Below are 24,685 nucleotides of genomic sequence, written 5' to 3'. Positions count from 1 at the left end.
ATAGCTACATACCTTTAAAACCTATACTACTTGAACGTAGATAGGATTGTATAAGTTTACTATATTTTATTTCGTTCCTAAATATGTAGGGTTCTCTTACCATTATACTGTTTGGACATGATGGCTTTAACATCTATATTCTTGTATGACTTTGTCTATTTTTTAGCCATGGTCTGAGGGTGCTCCCATTCCATTAACATCCCCTTTTTGAGGTTTACCCAGTACATACCCTATGTTTATTAATATTAGCTTGTCTTATGGCATGAACATTATTTCTAATATAGAGGAATTATTCACTGGTATCATTTTTCTGTAACTTTTGATTTTATATCCACATGTTTCCTCTTCATAAGTCCAATATAGAACAGCATGAAGATATGAGGTTTCATGCATGCATCTTAATGCCTCTTAGTAGGCACATCGCAGGGTGGTTTCTAGCCTATGTTGGCTTGATACACTTTTAATCAGCATAGACAGGTCACCCTTTATATTTATATTTATTTAAGCTATTGTTTTATTTGACATTCAGAGAGGTCTTATAGTCTAGCTGCTAATATGATGAGCTTGGATTCATCATATATACAGGCTCTCATGCTTGTTTGCACATATCTTTTATGGTTGTGTATATATATTTTTTACATACTGTATGTATTTCCTCATTTTTCTCATTTTATTAGCTATGTATTTAGTTTATATGTTCATAGAAGGGAGGCATTTAGTTACGGTATTTGAACCAATGCCCTTTCATTGATATGATTAAGTTTCAAGCAACTTCGGCAGTTGTTATAAACACGCCTTAATGCTTGTAAAGTTATGTATACTCTAGGCATTAGGACCCAGAAGAAGCCTTGTCTTCTTCAAGTCATCCTTCAGAAGCACGTGATCCTCCGTGATAGCTATGAACGCTTTTGGATGTGTACTATATACAAAGTAGAAATGGTTTGTTAACATATACATGGTTTTGGATCGTGAAATGTTCTACTGAGGCAAAGTAAGCTCTATTTTTATGTTGTACGCTTGGTCGTAGATTTTCAGCGTTCCTTATGTCTATTTTTGATATATTCACGCTAGTGAGCAGTGAGTTGTTTTATTTAGTTTTATTATTCTGAACACAGCAATGGCTGTTATGCTTGACGAAAATGAAGGTCAGCATAATACTGAACTAAAATGTATATCTGATGTTGTAGAATTCTTTGGAGCTGTTTTAGATAAATTTTGTTGTTTGATTTGAATGATGGTTATGATTCATTATTACATTGCTATGTGCATAATTTATATGAACAGTTTTAGGTAATGCATTTCAAACTGTTTTTAAACTGTTTTTAAACTGTTTAGATTGTTTTTGTCTCTATGACTACTAATTTATAATTGATTAATTGCATTTGTATGTTTAATGAGCCCGCCCAAAAGCTGTATATAAGCATTACAGATTTCATTTTGAATTGATATCTGAAGAAGCATAGCTTGGCTATGCGAAAGCGCTCATTTCATGTTATTTGAATAAAAGTTCTTGCTGTTTTTGAAGGATTGCCTATGGTCATTACTTGGGAGTTGCTGTAACCTATGTCCTGCTGATATTCGTGGTGGCTGCTTTCACATTTTTACAGCTTTTTCTTCCTTTTGTTTGGTGAGAGCACCTTCAGCTGTGAGTAGTATTCCTGGTACTGTTATCAAGTTTTGTAAAGGTACAATTATCTTTTGTAGTTTTTTGCGCTGTTTATTTCTACAATATATGTTGAGGTCATTCATTTATTTGCTAACTGCTGACTTAATCCAGTTCAGAACCTGGAGGAGCTTAACTTTATCACAACAGTAAATAGAAAAAGGCACAGAAAACAGTTACAGACAAGGTACAGCTCATCACAAGACACAAATACACCAGGCACCTCTACTGCAACTTGGAGGATCAGCATTTACCTATAATGTGTTTGGAATGTGGGAGAAAAATGGAGCACCTGGCACAAAACCGTGCAGAATTTGGGAGAATGTATTGGGGTGGGAAGCCCCCCAATGTCCCCCCCCCCCCTGCAAAAAAAGTATTTTTTTTCATTTATTTTTACTTTTCTTTGAGTACTTGAGCTTCAAGTTGTTTTTTGGAGTACTCTGTCTTTTTTGTTTTTGAACAGTTGAGATACACTCCTATCTGTATGTGTGTGTGTGTGTGTGTGTGTGTGTGTGTGTGTGTGTGTGTGTGTGTGTGTGTGTGTGTGTGTGTGTATGCATGTGTGTGTATGCGTGCGTGTGTGCCTGGGTATATATGTGTGTGTGTGTGTGTGTGTGTGTGTGTGTGTGTGTGTGTGTGTGTGTGTGTGTGTGCATGTATATTATATTATATTATATTATATTATATTATTTTATTTTTTTTTATTTTTATTTATTTAACATTTGTTGTTATTATATTATATTATACTTCACTGTCCATTCAGGTTCAGCCTGGTGTAAAAAAAGACAAATAAAACATAAATATTTGAGAACTATGCATGAATACAAATAGTTATATATAAATTGTAGAATCATACATATTAACAAAGTAAGCATTACATAGCACAGAATAACATTTTACATAACCTAAATTAGATGGCTTCAGAAAATGTTAGATTATATGTGGTAAGAAAAGGAAGTGAAAAGATGAGAGGAAAAGAAGAAAGAAAAAAATGGGGTACTAAATGAGAATTTAGATGTAGAAGTTTAGTAAATGTGGAGAAGAAAACCTGGAGCACAGAGATGAAATACATGTTTGATTGTACAAATAGTTCTAAGCTATACATAAATGCATCCTCAAGAAGTCTGTATACTGTAGTGAACTGTGCTACACTAAATACTGGAATTATTGGTAAAAAGGCTCTACTGGAATCAGCCTGTTTATGTAGTTAACAAATAAAAATCAATAGATGAATGCTTTCTCCTGGCTTAGCAGTGACTTTATCTTGGGAAGCCAAGGAGATTGTAGGATATTATTTCTGTCTATTCATTAAATGATTGCTTACACTCCAGAATTTGTTAGGACCTCCCAACATGCTCATTAAACATTAGTGAACACAACAGAATTTACCCAGTTTGTCTTTTTCTGCATTTATTCAGTAAAGTGGTTTAAGAAAATGTGTGTCCTGAGATGAAGAGGCCTTCTAATCCCAATGTGTGATTTTTTTGCATTTTTAAAATAAGTCCTTATTTGATCAGCTTACCTGGAGCTTTCATAGCCTACATATTCCAAGAGAATGATTTAGTCTTGTAGTGATGATAAAGCTTTGGGCGGCCATGGTGGTGCAGCGGTTAGCATTGCCACCTCACAGCAAGAGGTTCTCCAGTTCAATCCTCAGCTGGGATGGCTTCTGTGTGGAGTCTGCATGTCCTCCCTGTGGTCATGTGGGTTTCCTCCGGGTGCTCTGGTTTCCTCCCGCATCCCAAAGACATGCTGTAGGTGGATTGGACACTCTAAATTGACCCTAGGCGTGAGTGCATGCATGTGTGTGCCTTCTGTGGAAGGTTGGGTGCTGGGCTGGCAACTCGACATTGTAAAACTCCACTTCCAATCATGAGCGGCCAGGTGATCCACTGTGGTGACCCCTAACCAGAACAAAGCCAAAAAGAAGAAGAAGAAGTGATGATAAAGCTTTGCTGGTGATGTAAATGTCATATGGGACTGAAAACAGGAATCTCCTCAGTACCATGCAGGGAATATAAAATAGGTAGTTAACTACAACAGGGGACCTGTCTAAATGAATAATTAACAACACTTGGAGTAGGAGCAGAAGAATGACCACTAATCATTTTCCTGTCAACAAGCTTTTCTATAAAACTCATTTGTTCTAAACCAGAATATGAAAGGGCAGGTCACAAAGCACTTGCAGTTTACCCAGAGGCATTGTGATCTTGTAATTAGTTATACTAGTTAGAGGGTATGATGAATGAAGCCAATAGGTGTAGGAGTATGGATGCCTTTACCCCTTACCCTCACATAAGTAAATCATGGATTGCTCTATTCCTTTCCTGTTTTTGACTAAACTGGATCGACAGGCAATCAGTTTGATTGGATGAACCATATTCCAGCTGGGTAAAATGACATGACATGAGAGATTAAACAACATTGCCTCTAGTATCTTATTTGGGCAAGCTATAAGGGTCCAGTGAGGTAGCAATCATCTGTAGCATGAGAGCTTTGCTCAGTGATGTTAGCATATGCTACAATCTAGGCCATAATTCCAGGGACTCTGGTCCTGTACATTACCATATCATTGTAAATTAAAAAAAAATCACAAATCAACATGCACTTTTCAAAACATTGCCATTTCTAACTATCGTAAATTCAACAGTGCTAATGTATCTTGCAAATACCTTCTAATACTACATTTAATTGTACTTCTTAAACTACTATATCCACTTCTAATTAGCACAATCAAATTGCTATTCCATCACTACCGCTTTATTAGCACTCAGACTTGCTTATCTCCTCTAATACGCACTCTGTATTTCTTAAATTACTCCTGCCTGAAAAAGGCACTTTCTTGGTAAACAAATGTCAAGAAAATAAATAAAAAATAAATACATAAAGTATATAAATTTTGAGATTAGGAAGTTCTGAAAATGTTCCATCGTTTCCTTGAATTTTAGAGACTGCCCTTCTTTGAGACATGAGCCAAAAAACAGATTTCTTGGGGATGCACATACGATCAGGTTACACTGCCATGAAGATTAATGTAACATAAATTTCCATTGCCTTCCATTGCCTTACAAGGCTGTCTCAGTACTACTGAATTTGATATACGGGCCTCCCATAAACATTTCAAACATGGTTTACTATTATTATAAATTAAAACTGACATGCACATCCCCATCAAAGTGTAGTAATAAACCATGCACCCTTCCAGACAGTAAAACTCCAAATGTAAAACTTATAATCATTATCTATTTATAATCAATGAAAAATAAGTCAACAACATTAAAACTAAGGTATAAAGGCTGTTGCACAGAGCTTCTAAATGTGTTGTTTATTCTAGACCCAGGTCTTATGACTACTGCCCTTGAACTTAGAATTATTGGTGATGATTCTTTGTCATCTTACATATTTCAAAATTAAGTATGAATTATGAGTTTTCCAGACTTTGGCACATTTAATACATTCTCCTGGATTGAATTTCATATCTAATAAATTTATGTTTTGACAGGAGATGTATAAGCCTCAACATTTCAATAAATTTGTACAAAATACCACAATACTGAGATGTGTATAACACACGATTTCAAACAATTTTCTGTCCTCACCAGTTTGGTTGGAAATTTCTCCCTGGGAGCAGATGATGCAGTTGAAGCAGCAGACTGGCTGGCCTGGCTGAGGTACCTTCCTGTATCCTGCAGAGCATCTTTCACTGCACAGTGACTGAGGGATCTAAATAAAACAATAGATTTTGTAATTTTGACATATGTGTGTGCACTCACATCTGCATGTTTATAAATAATTTGGCACTAAATTATAATCACTTAACTGTGTCTGTCTTAGTCAAGAAAAGCTGGAATTACAACTTTTCTCTCTCACTCCATCTGCTTGAAATTATGATCACAATAAAGTAGCAGAAAAAGACTTGCTAAATTTTACTCTAGAAAAGACTGTTGGAGCATCACAAAATATCATCGTATCATCTTATTTTTCTGTCATGTCACTTATCAACTGGCCTATTTTTTCAAGCAGTACATACAACCTCCCTCCACTAGTTGTCTCACTCATGTCCCTTTGAACCTCCCCAAATGTCTCACTCATGTCCCTTTGAAAAGACAACATTGCATTCCTCCAGGCACTCTATACCAAAATCTATTAGATCGATAAAAAAGTTATATCATTAAGAAAACCTTGCAAAATCATCTCTAAAATGAACACCAGTATAACTACTTCACACCTTTGGTACTTCCCGTTATTCAGACCACAGCACATGCCATAACACCTAGCATTACGATTAATCTATCATTTATTGGGCAAAGGGATTGTTCGCTCTTTTCTATCTTATAAAGTTTCAAATTACACAAATTCATGCAAGCTTCTGCATTTCCGCATCTCTTTGTAGCAGAGCACTCACTATAAGTATTGTAATATGCTTTTAAACAATGCTTTTATTCGCAATCAATCAAGTCTAGGTAATGTATTTACCTGAACCTCTTGAATGTATTTCTGCCTTATATATTTGTATCTGCAGTTTAATTTCTCCATGTCTTTGGATTTTTAATACCATGATAAGAATGGACCCCATTCCTTAGTTAAAATATGATTAAAGTTCATGAAATTAGTATTGTTTCCATATTTGATGTTAGCCAAAAGTGCGCTTCCCAACACCCGCAATGTGCCCAGAAGTGACTCCTGCAATTCATACAGAGTTATATGCATTGGTAGCATATCTAAATACGGCTGTAAATTCTTTTTATAAGATCCGTTGCTCCTACTACTATTGAAACTGTCTGGGTCTCCTTCTTCTACATTGCTCTTGGTTCTGCCTGGAAATCCTGGAATTTTATGATTTTTTTGTCTTTCTGTACATAAAACACTGTAATCGCTAGGTATAGCAATTTCAATGATCAGTCCTACTTTTGTCTTCTTTTCATGGACTACTCTGCCTGGTTTTCTTGCATCTATTTTTTGAACTGTTGGTAATGGGTGATCCCATGTGATATAAACTTCATCATTTTGTATAATGCTTTGTGGCTTATGTTTCCAATGCTTCTCAACTACTTCAATATTTTAATGTTTATACAATCCCCAGTGCACCAGTCTTGCCACATTATTATGCCTTTCCGTATACAGTTCCTCTACCATTAGTGCATCACATTACAGCAAAAAAGATATGTGACTGTTTCCAATTCTCTCTTAAAAAACCTGCATTTGTCTGTTTCTCCAAGATGCTCAATGGCCTTTGTAAACCAAAGTGTATGTAGTCCACAGTCCTGGGCTCCCAATATTAACCTTTCATCTTTTGGTTTAAATTCCCCTCTCTTTAACCATTCCTGCATCAGATCCTGAGTCACACGAGGTTGTTCCAGGAGTTTTCTGTACTTTTCTACATTTCTTATCTTCTCATCTGATCTTTCACTTTAATTCTTCTTTTTTTGGCAGAATCAGTTGCTGCTTGATTTTTGTCTACATCTACATTGATTTCCTTTCCGGCTTGACACTGATATGCTTCTTGTAAAAAAGCAGGGAAGTCATCTTAAACTTGTTCTCCTCATGTTTTAAAACTTTCACTATGTTTGGATCTAGTGAGGTCAGCAGATATGTATGCAGCCCTATAATTGCAGATCTATACACATAATCAGTTTCGAGAAGGCCCATACCTGCTTCAGAATGAGGAATATATAATCTTGGTATACACTGATATTTCTAAATCATTTGATAAGCATGGAGGGAGCAATTTACTTGTTTTCCTCTCCAACTGATCCAATATCTTTATGGACCATTCAGTCACCCCAAAACTTTAAGCTAGAGCACAGAGAGCAAATTGGTTTATACTTTGGACTTGGTTACCAGATGTCAGGGCTGTTTTCAATATTAATTTTAGTTTTCTAAAATTGTCATTACTATGTTTTATTCACATTTGTTCATGTTTTATTGTCAATCTTTCACCAATTCCCAAATATTTATATACTCTCTCCTGCTCAAGTTCCTTTAAGTTGCATTCCAGATCCCAGACTGATATTTTCCTTGGTGCTGTGGCTTTCCTGCTTTAAAGGTTGCTTTTGCACATTTATCAAGACAGAATGACATTCTTATATCATCTGAGTAGGTTTGGACCACTTGCAGTTGTGCTTTCAGTTATTCATCTGCTGAACTATACAGTTTTAAATTATCCACTAAAAGAAGATGTGAAGTCTTTATACTTTGTTGTTTTCTGGGAGTCAAACTGTAACCATGACCTAATCAAAAATTGAAACAGACAAATAGATAATAACATAACCTCAACATAAATCATAGACACCAAAAACATACATACAACATAAATGCTTCCAAATCAGAAGCAGTTAACCGATGGAAAACTACCAAAAAAAGAACAAAATCCATGGATAAGGAAACATAAAAAACACCATGAGCAATATAACAAAACTTCTCTAAAAATACATACGAACAATTACAAACACTACAAACACAAATCAAAGAAAGGAAGAAAGGAAAAAATAAATGCCTAACAAAATAGCAAGGAGTACAATAATCTAACAGAGCCCAAACTACTAATGGTTTAACTGGCACACTTTCAATGCATGTTTAAGAGATACCCAGTCATTGAGGCCGGGAACAGCAAAAAATTTCAAATAAAGAATCCATCTCTGTTCCTTATATTCAGTCTTACTCTTTAAGTCACAGGCTCTATCACTCAGAAAAACAATCTCTAAAGCTAACAACTTAAATAAATGTTGTGATCCACATTCCATTACGTGTTTAGCTAAGGCATTCGTTGACCTCCTTTTTGCTATATCATTCTGATGTTCTAATATCCTATCTTTAAAGGGTCAGTTAGTTTTGCCAACATAAAATGCAACACAAGCTAAACAGAATGCATAATAAACTAAATTCTTTGTTCTGCAATTAGCAAAAAAAAATAAAATAAATAAATAAATAAAAGGCAGGCAATTGTGGTCTCAGTAAACTCATGAGTAAAAGATGTATAAGTAAAAATAAATTTACAGGCCGAACAAGAATTATATCTAAAAGTGCCTTCATGATCTGATACAGTGGCAACACCTCTATCATACTTCCTATAACACAGCTGGCATTTTAAGGACAGATGGTTCCTGAAAACAAATCTAGGTTATTAATCACTTTTCTAATGTCAGGATCACCCAACAGAACAGACCAGTGTTTCTTAAAGACGTCACAAATAATGTTAACATTTTTAGAATAGGTGGTATTGGTCTATTCAAATCATTTCTGGACAAGCTCTGACTAGTGCCATGAGCACTGTCGACATTTTAAGAAAAATAAGGTTTCCCTTTGTCCCTCCTTTTCTCCAGGGCCTCCCTAATACATCGATCAATGTCTAAAGGATCATAACCTCTCTCAGAAAATTCACGTTTCAAATTGGCAAACACACTATCGAGATCTTCATCACTATTATGGAGCCTCATCACTGTAAACACTTGCCCTTTCAATACATTCCTACTAACATGATGGGGGTGCATACTAGATTTATGCAGAAGAGTGTTTGTTTTCACTTCTTTCCTATAAATACTAGTACAAATATCCACCAAACTACTTTTCTCCACCTTTATATCAAGGAATGATATACAATTGCTTGAACTGTTATAACAAAATCTCAAAACAAAACTTTTAAGTTCAGTATATGTGCCACCCCAGATGAGAAAGATATCATCAAGGAAACGTTTATAGAAATGTATAAAGTGTGTATAATGGTTATTAGTCAATACTTTCTCAGTCTCCCATACTGCCAGAACCAAGTTGGTATAGCTGTTGGCACAAGCTGTGCCCATTGGTATGCCCTTGTTCTGGATAAAGCACCTTCCACCAAAGATGAAGACATTCATTTCAAGTATGAGCTCCAAGAGCATACAAATAAGCTCTATTTTGCTAGTAGAAAAGTCTGACTTTGTCAACAGAACATTCCTTAAGCTCTCAATCCCAGACTCATTAGTGTTTACCATAAAAAGAGATGCCACATCTAATGTGATATAGATATAATCATCAGATGGTCCAGACGTCATAGCTCAATCATATAGTGATTGCAAAAAAACCTTTAGTATCTTTCAGAACCAAAGGTACATTGTCAAGAAATGGTTTTAAAGTCTTTTCTAAGTAATTTGAGAGGGGTTCTGTGACCCATCCTCTACTAGAGAGGATGGAACTCATCAGAGGAGACACAATATCCGTATGACTGGTTTGATTAGTTCTGATTTGTATGATTATGTTACTGTTGAATTTCCTGTGATTCCATTAATGTATGGCCTCCCCAGGGATTACCTCAGTGTCACTGCTCGACAGAGGCAATGCAAAATAATGGGTATAGTTCCCCATACTAAAGGGGTGGCGTAAGCCACAAAACTATGGGCTAGGCTTGTAAATGCCCTCGGGCAGATAGCCTAGTATGAACCTATGAACCTATGAACCTATGTATTTTAAGGAGGCCATACATTAATGGAATCACAGGAAATTCAACAGTAACATAATCATACAAATCAGAACTAATCAAACCAGTCATAAGAAGGTCATGTACAAAAAAATGAACTCTTGCCAATATAAGTTTATGTCGCATACTTAGTTATGCTCTTATAAGTCTCAGTATCGCTAAGCATTACATCCATACTCTGTATATACTGTTGTCTGTCCATCACGACAATGCCACCACCTTTGTCAACTGGTCAAAACTCAAATAGTTTTTCCGAGTGATAGAGCCGGTGAATTAAAGAATAAGACCAAATATAAGGAACAGAGATGGATTCTTTATTTGAAAGCTTTTGCTACCGCTGGCCTCAATGACAGGGTATCTCTTAAACCTGCATTGAAAGTGCACCCATTAAACCATTATCAACTTGGGCTCTGTTACATTACTGCACTCCTTTGTATTCTGTTAGGCATTGATTTTTCATATATTTTTCCTTTCTTCCCTTCTTTGATTTGTGTTTGTAGTGTTTGTAATTGTTCATATGTATTTTTAGAGAAGTTTTGTTATATAGCTTGTGGTGTTTTTTATGTTTCCGTATCTACAGGTTTTGTTCTTTATTGGTAGCTTTTTATTGCTTTGCTGCTTCTAATATGGAAACATTTATGTTGCATGTATGTTTTTGGTGTCTATGATTTATGTTGAGGTTATGTTAATATCTATTTGTTTGTTTAGATTTTTGAGTTTTTTACCATGTTGTGGTTGGTTTTACGACAGTCTTTTGGTAAAAGTGCTGTATTTTTTGTTTTCTGTAGTCACTAGCCAGGCTCTCAGTTTCTGGTAGTTGAGGTTTTATTTCATTGTTTGCCATCTGTTAACATTGACTGCATAGTTGCAGTGGTGTTATATTAGTGCTAGGCTATTTCCTCATTATTTAGTGGATAAATTATTATTGATAATGAGCAGTATTATATGAGTTGTAGTAGTTTGTCATTGTATTTGGTGTATATGAACACATTTTTGTTATTTATATTATGAGCCCTGCTTTATTGTTGTTCAGTATTTTTATAAGATGTTTTATTAGTTTGCATGGGCACACTCTTTCAGCTGCATTGCTGTAGCTCATTTGACACGCTCTGGGTTAAGTGTGATGTTTTCTTTTTGTGCATAACACTACCAATGGTCATTTTTTAATGTTCTGCCACAGAGACAAGCTTATCAATATGTACCTAATGGAATAGTATTCTTCACTCTCTTTATATAGACTGCCCTGTGCAATAGATTAAATGATAGATTGCTCGATTGTGTAGTCTGTATACACTATTTTATAATTGTGTATTGGTTCCTTGAGATTTGTAGGATTAAGATTTGTATGTGTATTTGTTTGTTCTACTTTTACACACACACACACATATATATATATATATATATATATATATATATATATATATATATATACATGAATGGAATACTTAATTTCATTTGCATGTATATTATTCCATCATGTCGAATCCACAAAGATGCTAGATCTTCAGTTTAGACTGTGGTTCTTTTATTCCTTTCAGTAAGCTGATATGTTACTGTCTCTTGACATTTAATTGGAGGCATTAGATTAATGAAATTAGGTGATTGGTTATTCATATATTTTTTATTGGAATAGACTTCCCTATGTTTTTTCATTGTAGTAAGTTTTTTATGACTTTATCTCTAATATGGAGATGTGTTTGTTTACACTATTTGCCAGAATTCTTTAATCTGTCGATGTAGCTTCTCTTTTGCGGCATATCATTGTGAAGCATAGTTGGATTATTTATTCTCTTTAAATTACCCTTTTTATATTTATTAACAGCATTTTGTTTTCCTGACCCCGTGTAATAGTGTAACCTACAGTGTTGACTCTGATTGACTTTTTCACTCTATTTGGACAGCCAATAGGACAATCTCATATATAGTTTAATTGGAGATACAAGTAATACTGAAAGTGGTGACTGGTCAGTTCTATGTTTTTTTTTTTATTGGACTAGAATTTTCTATCTACATTTATATTGTAATGAGTCTCCTTTAGTTCTTTATTATGCTTTACCTAGTTTTTATGGTATGCTAGTTGAAAGATATATTTGGAAATTTTTATTTACTTTGATTCATTTATGCAGTTTGCCTTGTGAGACATATTAAACTGATACTTAGTCTGAGTATATATGTTTTAAGTTATTTGTTCTATATGCATGCATATTGTTTTGTCTTTCTGCATCCACAAAAATCTTTAATTTATAGGTTCATAGGTTTATAGGTGTGTAATAGGTTAATGGCACTGGAGCCTTTACAAGCCTAGCTCATAGAAGTGCCCTGGCATCTTGTCGCCCAACATTAGTTCCCAGTGCCTCTATCAAGTAGAACCACTGGAGTGATTCCTGGGGTGAACTTTCTATTACACATCCACTCATCAAGATTTCTCTTGAAAAGGGACAATGAGGTGCTCTGCTTGACATGTATGGGAAGTCTATTCCAGGGCATGGGCAGTCTCTGTGTGAGGAACCTCTCCCTCCAGCATGTTCTGTTGATTGTGGTAATGAGGTTGAGGTCTGTGGAGCGTGTGGTGTGGAGGGATTGGGATTTCTTTAGATGTAACATTTCTAACAGAGCTGGGTCAGATATAGTTTTGTAAGTCAAGCACAATTGCCTCTAAGTATTTTATTTTTATTTTACATTTGTTGACCGGGATAGTCCGACTGGATGCATGTCCATTTTCAGCGGAGGCCCGGGGAGAAAAGCTCCAAGGGTAAGCAGATACAGCATTACATAATACCAGCATTACATAATACAAACATACTATTTACAGAGATTACATAAGTAAGCAAGTTAAACAAGTTCAACAGGTTAGATATGGTTAAAAATAAGTGTAAGTCAGGATTAAATTAAATTACACAGTAAGCTGGTTAACAGATTTTTACACATTCTAGAGGGAGTTAGCCAGGCTTGATACATTGACATAGCCAATTAAGTGACAAATGTTGTTTGAGTCTAGTTTTAAATTGACCTAAGGTGGAAAGTAAGGTAATATCAGCTGGAAGAGAGTTCCAGGATCTACTTACAGAGTTTGCAAAGAGAGAGTCACCAGCTGTGTTATTAATTTTGCTAGTCTGAATTAGTAGTTTGTTAGAGGATCGAAGTGGTCTAGGATTGTTATAAGGGGTGATAATATTTTTAAGTGCAGAAGTGTTGTTCGGATTATAGAGGATTTTATAGGCCATAATCAGTTGGTTATTCTGGATTAGGCTGGGTAGTTCAAGCCACCCAAGCTGATTTAGATTGATGCAATGATGTGTCCTAAATGGCAGCCCAGTGGCAAACCTGGCAATGTGGTTGTAGCAAATTGAGAGTTTAAGGACAGTCTTGTTTAAATTTGAGAGTAGAGGGGATGCATACAGAAGGGTTGAAAGAAGGTGAGAGCGAGCTATGGCAATTTTAGCTGGAGGGGTTAGGAAGGCTTTTATTCTGTAAAGTGACCCTAGTTTTTTATTGATGGTTTTGATAGTTTGGTTAACATGTAGGTTTGAATTTTAGATTATTATCTATGATGACACCTAATAGTTTTGTAGAGGGGTCAGCGGAGATTACTGTGCCATCATTTGAATTTATGGTAAAGGTGAAAGCAGTAGATCTACGTGCTGGTGAAAATAACAGCATTTTAGTTTTTTTGGGATTTAGGATCAGACGACATTCAGAAAGCCAGTTTTCTATTGTATTAAAGGTGGTCTGGGTAGCTGACCATAACTCTATTGGAGATGTGGCCGAGCAAATCAGAGTAGAATCATCAGAATATTGGATACAGCTGACTTTTGGGATGACAGTATAAAGGTCGTTAATGAAGATGGAGAACAGCAAGGGCCCTAGTATAGAGCCTTGTGGTACTCCAAGGGTGTTAGGTAGACGGTTAGAGAGTATGTTCTGCCAGAGGACAGCCTGCTGTCGACCATTCAGGTAGGATTGAAACCATTGAAGGGCTCCAGTATCTAAACAGAATGTTTGCAGGGTGTGGATTAAAAGTTGGTGATCAGCCATATCAAATGCCTTGGAAAGATCCAAGAAGAGGGCTGAGGATATATAATTATTGTTGCGATTATGGTTTATGATGTTGGTAAAGGCTAGGAGGGCTGAAGTAGTGCTGTGATGAGGACGGAAACCATGTTGAGTGTCTGCCATAAGGTGATTCTGGATAAGGTGGTGCAATAGTAGGCGATATGAGACAGAGAATAGCTAGAGTCTTTTGAGTCTGTCCATGTAGGACATGTTTAATGCCTAGGACCCTCTTTGTGAGGTACCTCTGTGGCCTCTCCAGCTGTTGCAGGTGTTTAGTGAGGTAAACGCCAAATGGGGCATTATACTCAATGATTGGTCTAATGAGGGAGGAGTAGATAGAGAGGATTACCTCTTTCTTCTTGGATGCAAAACCCTTAGTAATGAGATGTGCCACATAGAAGGACTTTCTGACCACACTGGCAATGTGGTGGTTGAAGGAGAGATTGCTATCAACCTGTGTCCCCAGATCTCTTAGAATGCCTTCAGTGCTCGGTGAGCTCCCAAAAATGTGGTAATTAGTGGGAACTGGGTTTTTACCAAAGGGGATGATGACATATTTTTTGGCATTAAGTTTAAGGCCATGGTTTTGACACCAGTCATTGGTCTCAGTGAGACCTTTCTGTAGGATTCTGATTCTCTTGGGGATTTAATAATGGCTACCAGCTTGCAGTCATCTGCAAACTTGGTCAGCCAGAGTCCCTTTGTGTTGGCCTGGACTTCTGAGAAGTAGATGCCGAACAGGAGAGGACCCAGGACTGATCCCTGTGGGACTCCACTCATGACTGGTCAGCAATCTGACTTGGAGTCTACTACTTTCACACTGTGTGTTCTATCTGTGAGCCAATTTGCAACCCACCTAGTGATATAGGGGTTGATGCCTAGTTTGGTGAGTTTATCAATAATTAATGAGTGAGGAATGGTATCAAAGGCATTTGCCAGATTGAGGTAGGCTGTATGCACTGCCTTACCTTCATCCACAGCCCTGGTAACTGACTCAAAGAAGTCAACAAGGTTGAGCAGGCATGAGCTCCCTTTCACAAAGCCAAATTGCATGGGGTCTAGAGTTTGGAGATTTCCTATATCTTTGTTAATCAGGTCCATGATGATGCACTCTATAGCTTTACATATCAGACTCATCAGGCTAATGGGACGATAATTCCCAGTGTCCGTAGTTGCTTCCCCTTTATGGAGACGAATGACTGTAGTAGTACGGCATTCGGTAGGGACAAAGATTGAGATGAGGCTGTGACTGAACAGAGCACACAGATGTGGTGCCAGTTCACTTTGTAGTTCATGTAGAATACAGCCAGGGATATTATCGGGTTCTATGGAAGCTGTATTCTTGGCCTTGGACAATGCAGCTTTAACCTGTGCTGCAGTAATGCTGGGTTTCTGGCATTCTTCTGGTATTGTGATTGGTCCTTTAGGAGGTGAGAGAGCGGTAAAGTTGGCACTACATCTGTCAGCCAGTATGTTGGCAATATCTGTTGGCTCAGTATAGGAGGTACCATTGTGCCGTAACTCAGAGCAAATTTAGGTATTGCCGTGGAGGTTCTTGATATAATTATAGAAGGCTTTGTGATTGTTTTTAGTGTTTGTTGCAATTCTGCCTTCATAGCTGGCTTTAGAGTATTTGATGAGGGATTTCATCTTTTTGTTGAGGCTTATAAGAGGTTTTTCCAGTCTTGGAACTTCACCTTTTTCTGCAACAGTTTCTTTCTTCTGTTGTAGAGTTTATTAATGGCAGGGGACTACCAGATTGGCTTCCTTTTTTTGGAGGAGAGTGTCTTGGTTCTATTGGGTATGGCTAGTTCCATGGATTATGTACATGTTTGTACAGTGCATTGGTGTATGATTCAGCAGTCATACAGCTATTTACCATTGGCATGGGTGCCATGTAGTTAGCCACCTCTGTTTTAGGAGTCCAAAGTCAGTTTGGATAAGTTTTTCAAGATAGTTACCTTTGCGGGGGGTGTGGGTGAAATGTGGATTTCCATGGTGATTAGTTTTTGGTCAGATCTGACCAGGAAGGGATTGACTACTGGTGTAGAGCAATGGTCATCCATGTTAGTAATAACCAGGTCAAAGATGTTGCTTCCTCTAGTGGGAGTCAGAATGAGCTGGTCCAGGGCATTGGAACTGATGAATTCCAGGAAGCAATGGGCCAGTGTATTGGTGCTTGAGTAGTTCTCCCAGTTGATAGAGGGGTAGTTGAAGTCTCCTAGTATGAGAGTGTTGGGTTGGACCCTAATAGTTTCCAGGGTGCTTATGAACATGGAGTGAGAGTCTTGGGACATGGTTGGGGATCTATAGCAGGCTACGACCCGAATCACTGTCTTACCCACTGTTAGTTGTTCCTGAAGTATCTCTGATGCGTTATGCTGGGCTACTAGTCTGGATGTGTGCATATCCTTTATGAATATGGAGACTCCACTGCCTTTGGAACTACAGTCCATGTTTCGGTGCCAAAAGGTGTGGAATGAGTTATAGCCTGGTAGCACAAGGGTGCTTTCTGCTGCTTTAAACCAGGTCTCTGTTACAGCACAGATGTCAATGTTCTCCATTTTGAGGAGTGCTTCGAGTGAGTACATCTTGAGATTTAGAATTCTAGCATTGAGCAGCATGACCCTCAGATTGCATTTATTTATAGCTGTTATGAAAGTAATTTGGTCTTTGGAACACTGCCTAAAAAGGCACTATAGGCATGGCAAGAGCCTTAGCCAGTACCCAGAAACCCAGGGGTGACAGATGCAGGCCATCTCTGGCAAAGCATCGAGGTTTGTCAATCATGTTGTCACAAACAGACAGATACTGGATCCCCTTAGAATGACACCAGAAACTTAGGCAATTGTTGAAGTCAATCAGTTTTTGTTTGTACTGTGGTATAATTCTGGGTGATGGTAGGATACTGCTCAGGGCTAGGGTCATACCTGCCTGGGCCACATAATCCGAGACCTCCACCATGTCTCTTTTCATGTAGTCCAGGGAGGTGCATCTCAGGCCATTCACAGCCACATGAACAATGACAGAGTCATACTTGTACTTGTTGTGGAGTGACCTGAGTGCATATGTTATGTGTCGGATTCTGGCACCTGATAGACAGCTGACTGTTACCTTCTCCTTATTCAACCTAGCTTGTGGGACATCTGTGTGCTTCACTGTTGAGCCACATATGATTAGTGTATTGGACAAGGTTTTTAACCATAGGGGCTTAAGTTGAGGGGCACACTGTGGAGGTGAGCTATGTGTCCTGTGGTTTGTGCTGTGTTGTGGTGGTTGAGTCCATTTCTGTCTTGGAGGTCTCTGCTGTTTGGGTAAATTTCTATTGAGACCCACTGTGAAGGTTGGTGTTCGGTTTGTGTTTTTATAAGAGAGATGCTACACTGCCTCAGAATGCCCAAGTGCCAGGAGGGCTGCTCATGGCTACTAAATACTGGAGCTATTTCCATGAAGAACAACTAATGCTGATGGCACTTAGGTGTGCTACAATTGCTACAAAAATCTGGTGAAGTGCAAAGCGATTAAGCTATTTGAAGTGCAAGAGAGAAAGAACTAGCAAGATTCAAGGGAAAAACTGAAGAGCAGACTTTCTGGCACCAGTAATAGTTTACCTCAGCTTGGCGCTGCTAGGCAGAGCTTAAACAAATGTAAACCTGCACAAATGTGGGCTTTTAAACCAGAAAGTTGAAATGGATGGAAAAACTGCCCAAATGGCCAATAAACTACAATGTCTGGGTCAGAAACCACTCCTCTTGTGGTAGATAAGCTACCTAGTGCTTACCACTCCCACAGATAAGCTAGAAGGCTTTCCTCCAAAACAAAAAGGCTTGGGGGGCTCAGAAGCTTACAGACAGTCCTGGATACAGCAAATCTGTATCTGGACTAGACTAGTTATAGGAAAGGTGGGAAACAAGTGCAAATGCAGGCTTTTAAACTAGAAAGTTGAAAGAGATGGAAAAACTAACCAAACGGCCAATAAATTGCACTTTCTGGGCCAGAAACCACTCCTCTTGTGGTAGATAGGCTAACTAGTGCTTACCATTCCCACTGATAAGCTAGAAGGTTTCCCTCCCACACAGAAAGGCTTGGGAGGGGCTCAGAAGCTTGCAAACAGTCCTGGATACAGCAAATCTGTATCTGGACTAGCTACAGGAAAGGTGGGAAACAAGCTTAGAAGTTTGTTTTTGCTTTTACAGAAAAGTAGCTAAAACAGCAGTAAAAACAATTCAAATGCTGTGCAAGCTAGCACACTTGAGTGTGTAGCAGTATTAAAGAAAATACAGTTTAAATGAATGCAATTGAATTAAAAATGACTAAAAACAAGTGCAGAAAGCAATGAATTAGGAGAAAATCAAAATGGAAGCACTTAGAGTATCAGAAAACAATGCCAGCAGATATATAAATAATTCAGTCAAGCAAAAATCAAGACAGTGCAGGACTCTGAACAGATAAGAAGTGCCATAAATATACTTATCAGCTCTATATTTCCAGATTGTTTGAGAAGCACACTCAGTCAGAACACAAGGAGAATCTAGCAATGAAAGTACAACACAGAAAATACACCTCAGGCAATGACAAACAGTTAAGATGGGCTGGCTCAACAACCCTCACCTGAAACTAGTGTCTGAGCTACCCTGAAAAACAAAGTGCAGACAACAACAAAGGACAGAAGCAATACAGCAAATATATAAATAATAAAGCAAATATATCAATACAGCACAGTACAAACTGAGTAGCAAAAAGTGCACTTATCAGTTTGGAATATAAGATGAGAAAAGGTCCCAACTCTGCTCACAGTCAGGAGAATTTAACTATCTGCTATATCAGCTCTGTACAAATGCTAGAACCTGATAGGCTCTTTTATTTTATTTGGTTAGCTGATAGGATAATGTCATATTAAATTTAATTGGCAGTACGAGTAATAAGAGAAGTGGTGATTGGTTATTCCGTTGTTATTTGCTATTGGAGCAGAATTATTTATACATGTTTTTATTGGAGTCAGTTCCTTTTGCCACTCTACTTTGTTTCATCAAGTTTTTGTCATGCCAGTTTAATGTTGCATTTGGAAGGTTAAAAACTTTTTCTTATATGGTGCCTGATGTTTTGAGATTATGATCAGCATGAGCTGAGGTAAACGTTCTTGATCTATATTTTTAGATGAAGATTTCTTTTCCCTTTGCCAGCTGGCTTTTCATTAGAATTGTTTCTCCCAACCACAGACAAGTGTATGTTATCACTACCTTCGTTGACTGGTTTCTTTAATATAAAATATGTGAAACCTTGTCTCTGATTGGTTTACAGGGGTCAACTTATTTTATTATTTGGTTGCTTTTAACGTGTGATATTTTAACTTGTTATGATTGGTAGTTATATGCTTTATATGATTGATTTGGTTATACTTTTGTGGTCTGAAGAATTGGTTATGTTTTTACCATGAAAATGCTCACTGTTTGAATACAAATATTGCCTCTACAGTCATGGTAGCCTGGAGTTTGTTGTTTTTTGCTATTTTGTGTAGTCTAGCTGTGCAAAACTTAGATTCTTCCACTTTTTACATTTCTCCATCATGACTATTTAACAACAAATTATCTTTGTTCCACGTGGATTTCTTTTGTTATCCTTTTGCTCTTTTGCCATGATTGAGTTTTCTTCTAAATGACTATAAACTTTGTAAGCATCAACTCCAGTGTACAGTATATATGTCATCAGAAGGCAATTTATTGGTCTATAGTTTTTAGGATAGGTTGCAGCTTTGCTTTTAAGCAGGAGTATTGCTTTTCCTGTTATGGACCAGGTTGGTGTCTGTTTGGGATGGCATAAAATTAGTTCTTACTCAGGCCTCAATCTTCATTTAAAGATATTAATACTTTTACCCAGAAGTTAGATACTGCTTCTGGGTCTGAGGTTTTCAGCTTTTCTTAATTTTGCTTCAATTTCTCTGTTTGTTCCTTCATCCCATTTCATAACCTGTACGTTTAAACTTTTCACCATTTCTTTTAATTCTTTTATCCATTCAGCAGTTTTGTTATGTGCCACAGGATCTTCATATAAATTTCTCCAAAATGCATCTATTTCTTCTTTTATTGGTGGTGTTTCGATTCCTTTTGCCTTGCTTCCTAATTTTCTATAGGTGTATTTTGTGTCATCAATGATTTGATTATTTTGTACTTTTCCTTTATATTTTTCTGCCTGTGCTGTTATCTTTAGTTTATTATTTGCAATAGTGTACAATAGGTCTTGGTCTGTTCTGATACTGTGCATTGCATTTATCACATCTATCTTTCTAGGTATTTGTGTTGAGCTGTTCCCTCTTCTGCACTCTTGCAACAGTGGCACTTCTTGTCTTAATTGTTTTATAGTTTTCTCTATTTGATACTTCCATGATGGTATTTAATTTATCCCCTTCCTTTCCTTTACTACCCTGTGTTTTTGTGGTAAGACTTTATCTGCTATTATTTTAGTTGCACAGTAATATATCCTATTTACTACTGGTATATCACATGAATTTCTGTTATTACTGTGTTCATTTGTTTTATTAAACTTCTAACTTTTTTTTTTGACTTTCTGTAGTCTATTTCTTTCACTGATCCTAATATGTCTATCCATCTCTATTAAATCAAGCTACTCTTGCCATAGATCATATTCTTCTAAACTAAGGGCACATTCTTTGTTCTCCATTTCCTGCAGGCATTGTACTGAAAGATCCAAAACATCTTCCTGCGGTAGATTTTCTTCAACTTCATTCTGTGTCATCCATTGATTTTTCATATGAGAACTCATTGGCCTATCACTCCACAACATTGACTACATCAGAGTTGCCATTGTTTCCTGTTCCTTCCCTTGCTGTGCAACTCTAAATGAACATTTGTACTGGTTTCCTACTGAAGGCTCCAGTGCAACTTCTTATGGCAACTGATCAGATGTTTCCCACTCCACTGGTTTCTATTTAATTTGGGGACTCGTTCTTTTATGATATGATGTTACCAGATTACGATTTTCTACACCAAATCTTTCACTTAGCAGGTAATCCATAACTTCAGTTTCTATTTCTTTATCCTCTCCATTACTAATCCTCTTTTCTACATTCTCCCTTTGTCTTCTTATTTTTTTGTATTGTAAAATTTCCCATATCCAGATGCCTTTGCCTGCATTTCTCTTGAAATATCTTTGCTGTCACTTTTTTGTATTGATTAGTTTTGCATTCTCCTTTGCATAAATATTGTACCATGTTAAATCTATTTTTCTTTCTCTTGTCCATATTTCTTCCTCAGATGTCTCCCACTCCTCATGTTTCTCACTACTTTGGGGACTCATTGTTCCATCATGCTGGAAAATAGTCTGTGTTACACTTTCAGCACTAACTCCTTCATTTTGCAGGTATTCCATAATTTTAGGTTGTATTTGTTTAAATTCTGCTTTACTAATCTTCTATTCTTCATTCTGCCTTTGTGATCTTATTTTTTGTATTGTGAACTTTTCCATATCTAGGTGCCTTTGCCTGTATTTCTTTTCGGATACCTTTTGAGCTACTTTTTGTATTGATTAGTTTAGCTTTCTCCTTTGTATAATATTACACCATATCAGATCTGTCTTCCTTTCTCATATCTATGTTTCTTTGTTATACCTTTCAAAAATCTCTAGATTTTGTTCTTTATATTTTCACACTTACTCGGTTGCTTCTTTTTCCATATGACCCAACATTTCTTGGTATACAGAATATTTTTCATAAATCTGTAGTATTAATGAACACAAATTTGCATTTGAAGCTTTTGACAGTTTTTCTTGTGCAACTAGTTTTCTTTCCCCTAATTTCTCTCTTAATCCTTTTATAAATCTTCTATTTGGAAATTCTCGACTTCTTGCATAATTGTAACAATACATAATTTTTTTCTTATCCTCAATAGTCCACTCTATCATCTTTCTTTTTTTGTCCTGTCAGTTTTTGTGTTTTTTGGGGGCTACTATTTCCCTCTACAGTGGGGGCAAGGATCCTCCCATTGAGCCTGGCCTAACCCCATTGTAGGGATTTTCTGTGTCTTGAGGATTCTATGCTGTCTTTTTTTCCAGTCCTGGCACCAGTGCACCTACCAGCATTGGGTACTTTTTTATCCAGGGACTTGTGTGCCCAGCTGTCTTTTTTATTTTTTAACCTATGTTTATCTATGATATATGCTACGTAAAATACAGTCTATATATCAGTGGCGTCTCAGTGAGATTTTGTAAAAACAGGGTCCTCCTGGTGAAGGTACTCATCAAAACTTGAGGCTGAATTCACTTCCAGCTATACAACTCTCATTAGCTTGATAATTTTATCATCTGTCCATTTGGACCACTATATATCTATGTATTTGCTTGTGTGGCCTGGGTTATGGCTGAAAAGGGATTTTGGACCTAGCCTATATACCCAGTTAAAATAAATAAATAAATTAATCAAGTCAGTATGTAAAACACTTGTCAACTTCCAGATTATATGACAGCATACAGATCTTATTAAGATCCTTTCAAAAGGTCAGATGTATTCGAGAGTCCAAACAAACAGCTGCACAAGCAGGACAAATAACATTCACAAAATGATAAGAGAAACTCATTTAATGAAGCGCTTTTCATTTTGCACTGCGGCAAAACTTCCTCAGACAAGCACAATAATGCCAAAAGTCATTAAATACAAAAAACTACATCATGTGACCAATTAGCACAGGATAAAGACAGGAAATAAGAAAAGGTTCCTATACATTTGTAAACATAATGGACCATAATCAACAATTTAGAACTATAGTCAGGGCGAATAACTCAAGAACGCTAAGAACTAGACTAAAACTATAGAATATATACACACACACATATATATATATATATATATATATATATATATATATATATATATATATATATATAAATATATTTATACATATATGTGTGCAAATGATAAAAATGCATAATTTATGCCATGACAAATCTAAAAACATAGAATTGCACATACTAATACCTCAAATGTAGTAAGATAGAAAAATGTATATGTATGTATATACTTCAAACATAAACAGTGCATATTCTAATTTCTTGTTACCTCAACAAACTTTTCAATTTAAGAATACAGAACACTGAACAAATGTCATTCAAACCTGAGAAAACACAGGCATTAAGATGTAACTGCCATAATAATTCAAGTTTGTCTAAATACAAAGATTCAGGGCCACCCCTACCATCTGGCACAAATTTATCTACGGCTCTAAAATTGAATTTGTGATCAGAATAATTCACGATGTGCCTAGCTAGTGCATTTTCAGATTTGCCCCTGTTAATCTGATAAATGTGTTCATGTACGTGTTCTTTTAATCTCCTCTCCATCTTGCTTATGTAGAACGCAGGGCAATTACCACACTGAGCCAAGTAGATCACCATTTAAGATTGGCAGTTAAGTCTATCCCCGGGATTCATGAACCTCGGCGCAAGGCCGGCGTAAGGCCTGCGCCGGCGGTGCATGGAATATCCGGCGCAGTAGCGCCATATACATATTAATGAGAGTGCACCGGAATCACAGACACGTGCGTAGTGTACGTGAGCGAGCCCAGGTAGGATGCGTCTGGAGGCGTGTCTAAGCCGGCAGGAGGTGAGCAACCTAATGTGCTGACAGCCACGGTCCGCCCACAATAGTAATGGCAGCAGCCAGGTCCCGTGCAGAATGAAACGCACGTACAGTACGCAACATAGTCCCCATTCCAAATTAACGGAGAAGCAAATAGAAGCCACCAAGGCATAAGTGTACCCGTTCAAGGAGCAAAGGATACGCATAAGACCGCCTCCGTCCCGCAATGCACTGTCAGTGTTTACACTCAGAGAAGGTGTACAGCCGCATGTCAGCGCGCCGCACCGACATAGGAGCAGCGACTAAGGTCACCACCTGTCCCACTTTGTTTGGGGCAGTCTCTCCATGGACAGTTGTGTCCCGAAAAAACGTATTAGAAATGGCTGATGTGCTACGAGTGTAGGACACAATGATATCCCGTATGTAATGTAATGGTAGCATGAATTGTTTATCTCTGTAACAGAAATACCGAAATGACACAATAAACAGAATAAGCAAGGAAATTGCCACAATAATAAGCAAATTATTTAGGCAAACAAGTGAATTTCTATGCTATATAGTGACCGTTTGTATGTGTCGGCCTGTAAAGGCAGATGTGAGTCCCGGAAATATCCCAGATCGGAAAATGGAAAAGGTGGAAACCCCAGCAGCGACATGGGCATGGTCACCAGGGTTACCTGCTGTCCCAAAGTGCCATGGACAGTCCCTGATTGGACAGTCGTGTCCCTGCAACAATCGTAAAATGGAAAATGACCTGCGATCCCCTGCCGCAAATTCCGCAATATACATGTAAATAGTAGCATAAAACATATACATTACGGTATGGAACACAGACATGGCATAAGAAAATAAATAAGGAACCCAAACGCTAACAGAATAGGCTCATAGCATGGCAAACAAGTGAAGCTCTGTCTACTGCACTAGCCCTGGG

This window comes from Protopterus annectens, chromosome 6.part0 (genome assembly GCF_019279795.1).
Source record: "Protopterus annectens isolate FY-2018-M chromosome 6.part0, PAN1.0, whole genome shotgun sequence".
NCBI lineage: Eukaryota > Metazoa > Chordata > Ceratodontiformes > Protopteridae > Protopterus > Protopterus annectens.
The sequence above is the reverse complement of the archived record's forward strand: the minus strand, read 5'-3'. Positions refer to the sequence as shown.